Genomic DNA, 6,006 nt, shown 5'->3' with positions numbered 1-6,006 from the left:
TGGATTTATGATATGAATTATATTATTTATTCATTTATTAACTTATTTATTTTAATTTTTATATTTTTAATTCTTTTATATATTTCTCTTTTACTTCTCTCAGAATTTTGCATGTCTTTGAAATATTTATGTATTTATGATATGAAGTTTATTATTTATTAACATATTTACTTATATATACTAATTTTTATTTATTTTTAATTTATTTTCTATATTTCTTTTTCAACTTTCAGATTTCTTAATATGCTTTTATTTTCATAACCTGACGCATTCTGTAGAAATTTATTTAAAAAAAATTTATATATTGAAAAAAGTGTATATATTTTTAAAAAGAAGTGTGTATTTATACATGTATAATTTATATAATTTTTAATTTTTTATTGTTTAATCTTGACTGTTTTATAAATATTGGCAATTTTATTTCTGAATCATTTAATATTTTCTAACTTGATTTACTCCATAGGGAGTCTCTATAATACTCTTAAATGTTTTTTTTTTTTTTTTTTTTTAATTTCCAATTTCGTTCTTCTAGAAATATTTTCTATAACTCACCTATACATATATTTGTTTTGCAGTTGCAAACACCCGACTTAATCTTTGCTAAATGCCATTCACTTAACAAGTGGACAATTATTTCAAGACACCCACTGACAGCTACGCATCATCAGTGGTTCAAATTGTAGCAATGACTCTGGAATCACTGCAATTAACAGCACAATTTTTTCTTCAACATGAAATTAAAAGGAAAAAAAAATCACCTGTCCCTTGACTGGGGCCTGGGCCAAGCAGCAAACCTGCTTTAATTAATACATTTCTTTCTTTGCAGCGACAACGAACGTCGAATCATTTTTTATGGCTAGCCGACAGGTAGTTCAACTCTCTCAAGGATGCTACGCCTATAAATAAAAGAAAAAGGAAAAAACTGTCTGACCGTTATTAAATACAGGTTGTAATGCACACTCAAGCGCTGGCACAAATTATAGGGTCCACGCGAAGGGAGGGGGGCGACACTGCAGTCCTTGTGCACAGCAGCCAGGATAATGCGTGAAGGCATTTCCAGATCCCGAGCCCGATCCCTAGCCCGGTCTCAATCCCAAGCAGGTGCAATGCCAAACGAATGGGAAAGTGTTTTTCGCCCCAGCTTTTGCAATTAACTAGTCCAATGTTTGCTCAACTCGGGCACGTTTCGTGCGCGCGGGCAGCGCTTATCGCTCGCGCCACGCCCACCGCTCGAATTGATAGTAAAGTGCATGAGGGTCATTTGGTAGTGGCTGCTGCAAAGCATTTTGGCTGCTGGCCAATTGGGAAAAATTCGAAAAATCGAATAGAAATTGGAGGCAGCTTAACAGAGCTGCCGTCGAACGTACGAACGTACGTGGCACGCATTTGTTGGCCAAGTTAAATGCAGCCATGTGTGTGTGTGTGTGTGTGTGTGTGTGCGTGGATACCATTCAGCTGATAACGGCATGAATAATGTGCCGGTGCATTATTGCATTTGTCTTAGCTACACAGAGCTCGGCTGCCTGCCAGCCAACCAGAGAATCGAGACCTGAGACCTGAGACGGCCCCAGATGCGGGTCATTGGCACAGTCGCTCGTTTGCTCTCGCGCTCACGTGGATTTGCTTCTTTGCCTGGCCGTGGCTTTTAATTAAAAGAAACTTCAGTTTAGATAAGCACGACTAGATACGCGCCGGTGCCGCGCTGTTGACAATATCGACATTTTGGAGCTCTGATTCTGACATTTTTGGGGGCTGGAGGCATATGCTTAATATACGTTATGTTATCATTGAAATACGACCGTATAATGTCTGTGCTATGCCCCGAGTCTGTTCAGTGCGAGCGACATTAATAATGTGATTTTTGATAGCAGGAACAGGTTGTGCTCCTCTATCAGCGGCCAAACATGAGCTTTCCATATTAAATTTATGTTTGGGCGGCAACTTGATTGTTATTTTCGTTTCTACTAATCAGATTGATCATTTGGGCTGAAAGCGAAACAGAAAATATAACAAAACAAAGATTCCATCGCAAAGAATTTCTTCTAAAATTTCACTCAATTATAGCAAACAGCACGAAGCGTTAACGCCCACACGCAACGGCTAGCAAATGCCTAAAATCTATTACTCTCTTTGCAAAAAAAAAAAAAAAAAAGGAGAAACACATATAGTTGCACCTGCCGAGCGCACAAGAATAACTGCAATTAAACTAATTGAATACTCGTATTTGAATTTCAAATCACATGAAACATCTTTCGGCAATCATTTTTGATGGATGATGATACCCGAACGGCTGCACGTCTCCCAATGTCAAAGGATAACCCAACAAGACGTAGAGTAATGCCCATATATAACAGCAACAAAAAAAAAAAAATAAAAAAAAAGAAAGAAAACAAATATCGGCCTGCCTTGTCCGACAGAAGAAAGACAGACAAAGATACAGAACAAACGAACAAAATCCAGGTGCATTTACAAATTTGACGCCGATGGCTTTCAAAAGCAAAACAGGCCAGGCTAAAACACCAACAACAACAACAACGAGCAGAGAAAGATGCACATTGCCAGATAAAATGATGATGATGATGATGCGATGATGATGTTGGTCGACCACGAATGCGGTTCCAGAATGCACCTTGCAGCCCATAACCACCAGAACCAGTCTACAGAGTCCGAGCCCAGCTAATGATTTCAAATGCTAATCGTACGAGCAGCTACATACCTCCGGCACACGGGCACGCGTTTTATACCTGCATATGAGCGAAGGTAGGGGCGGGCCGCAAGAGATACAGTTGCGGGTCGTTCGAGCAATGCTTCGCTTGAAAGGATGCAGGTGGAAACTGATTTTTTCAAGAAACAAAAGGAAACAAAGGGAAAGGGTCTTCGGTTTCTTGGAGTCGTGCGAGAGGCGTGCGAGCGCCAGGGCAAGAACTTGATCAGCGAGGATTTAGCACTGTGATGATCGGCTATATATGTAGATCTATAGACCCGTTTTGACAGATTTCTGAACACTACTACTACTATGATATGCTATAGACAGTTCTCTTCAGTTTATCAATTTCTATATATAGAAGATAAAGGAATGAAACTTGGAAGAAGACTTGACATATGATCAGTTACTTTATATTTATACATATCGAGTTGTCTAAGTCCGTCCATATATAAAGTTTCTTTAGCAACTGACTAACTGCTAAACTTACCAACACTGTTACTTTACTCTCATTCTTTCATTTCACAACACTAAAGCAGAAGCAACAGCTCGCATTCTATTATTGTATTCTATCAGCTGCCTCAATGCACAGCTTTTTTAAACACCCTCTCTCTAATACTAAGATACTTATGCATAATGCAGCGCTGCACAACACTGGCTCATACTCATCAATACCAAATTTTGAGTATGCAAAAACTTTCTTATACTTTTGCTCACACACACACACACTTCCGGCTTGGCTGGTGACTTTGACAGTTATATATTTGATATATACAGCTAGTTTGCCAACACAAATTTGGGAATTGCACAACACTAAAAGCTTTCGCAAACTCACTTCATATTTCAATTGCAGCTTTTGACGCGCATTTTTAATGCCATTTGCGTGAATTTATGCATAAAATATGAATATGTCTCGGCAAAAAGTTTATTGAATACGTGTTTCCATTACCCCAGTAGCCAAATACCCGCTCCCCTCCCTCTCTCTCTCTCTCATAGTCTTCATCTCTCTCTCCCTCTGTCAGATTTTGGAGTCTTTCGCATGCGTTATAAATCACGCAAAGTTTTTTCGTGAACAGCGTCTGCAAGGCAGCAGAAGTTTTATGTCATCAAGTTTCGGGGCCCAAGCAAAGACTTTTCGACTTTAATTTTTGGGAAGCGATCATAGTTCAATGAGCAAATTGCACGTTGATTTGTTAGACTTGAATGCAGGGCCCGTTATATTTGGCGGATTCTAAGACTGTCACTCCGTCCGCACTTCGAGCTGGGCCTTTGTGCCGTGTGATTAATGAGCTAAGACCGCTAAAGAAACTTTACCTTGAGCGCATAAAACTCAACGCAGCGCGAAAAAAGTTAAAAAAAAAAATGGAAATCGCCAACTTTTCGTTTCTTTTCATTGCTTCACTTTATTTTCCTCCTCTTGCTCGTTATTTTTTTGCGTCCCTGTCGAAAGTTATTAAAATCAACGAACCGTTGTCGGAACCTTTCTGAAAAGCGCCCAGCTATAATTAAGCGGCAGGCAAATAATTCTGAAGAAGTTCAATAAGAAATCAAATTTAATAGGCGTCTGCATTTGAAAACGAAAGCCTCGCGTGACAAATGTCATTTGAATTTGGATGCCTTCGAATGCCAGAGCATTTCAAATGCTATTCGATTGGCCCAACCTATAATTTGCCAGCACGCAGCTCTTTTTGGGGGCCGTTCTAATCGCCGGTGAGAAGTACACACAACTAACCGCACCGTAACCCAACCGAACTGAACTGACAATTGTTTGTAATTATGGCCTTTACGAAAAGAAATCAAATAGCATTTCATGGCATTTAAATATAATTTGACTTTGTTTCGCCTGCTCAAGTACTGTGATTAACTATTTGAAACGTATATTGCTGGCATTGCTAACGGCACTTCTACTTGTAAATATACGTATGTTTTATTCTTTTTCTAGTTCAGCTTGGCGTAAACTGAGAAAAATTGCTTTAAATTTGTTATTTGATTTCTTGATGGGCTTCAAGTACTTTTTGTCCTGTAAAGAGCTTAGGATAAAGTTTATTAGCAAGTTGAAATATTATATATTATAATAAAAAGTTTATTGTTTTGTATAAAATTTCGTAGTAGAACTTTTATAAAGTCTAATTTTCTTTTCTTTATTTTTCTATATTTATTGCTTGACAATATTAAATTTTGTATATTATATATATGATATATAATATAATATTATTATTATTTTATAGGCTTTTAAAATATATATTTAGTATAATATTACTAGTATTATTATTTTATATATTTTTAAAATATTATATATGTTACAAAAAAATTATATTAACACAATATGTTAAAATTGTAAATTTATATTTTATAAAATTATATCTGCATTACTACTAAAAAAAAAAAAAATAATAATAAAAAAAAACAAATAAATAAATAAAAATAAAAATAAAAATAAATAAATAAAAAATAAGAATAAATAATAATAATATTTTGACTTATTATATGGTATGTAAGCTAAGCAAAAATAACTTTAAAATTGCATGAAGCACGATTACAACTAGGAAACAATTTCCATTAGGATATGAAATTTCTGTGAAGCCAAGTTATTTATATGTAAATTTATAATCTTGTTCAACGTTCAGCGTCTATAACGAATAAACTAAGAAATTTTCAATTATATTATAGCCAGACTCCAGCCAGTTGGTAAGCTCGGCATTGCAGTTGGCATTTCAGCAGCTGCTGGTAAAATGGGCAGCACTTCCTGCTAATGGCAACAAACTACATAATAATAATTGTCAATTGCCGACACGTACGATGATTACACATGTTATAAAGGCAGCTGGTAGTACAGGCAGCAAAGCAAGCCACACAGCCTGTGTGTATGAGTGAGAAAGAGAGAGAGAGAGAGAGGGAGAGCGAGAGCGAGTAGGAGCTGTAGCTATTCTAGCAGGCGAGACCAGGGCAGAGCAGCGACTAATGTAATATGTGTAATATGTGAGACAGGCCCCTAAGTAGCCTTAAGGCTGGATAACAGGCATTATATGTGACACAGGCACACACACACAAACACACGCATTCACATACATGCAGACAGTTGCACCTCTACCGAGTGTTAGCGCGTCGTGTTGTCGTAATCCTCAATTAAATTTTATTCTAAAGCAATTTGGCAAAGTAGTTTTTCTTTGGTGCTCGCCAAAAGATAAGCAAACAGTGGAGGAGAAGGGAAAGACGTTCTAATGGCATTTTGGGCATACGTAAACGAATACGTATTCGTTGTCAATTTTTGGTTATTGTTAAAATTGTCAGGGGCATGCTGT

Source organism: Drosophila arizonae, chromosome 4 (assembly GCF_054131065.1).
Source record: "Drosophila arizonae isolate 15081-1271.41 chromosome 4, UAZ_ARI_1.0, whole genome shotgun sequence".
In the NCBI taxonomy this organism is placed as follows: Eukaryota; Metazoa; Arthropoda; class Insecta; order Diptera; family Drosophilidae; genus Drosophila; species Drosophila arizonae.
Note: the sequence above shows the minus strand (reverse complement) of the source record.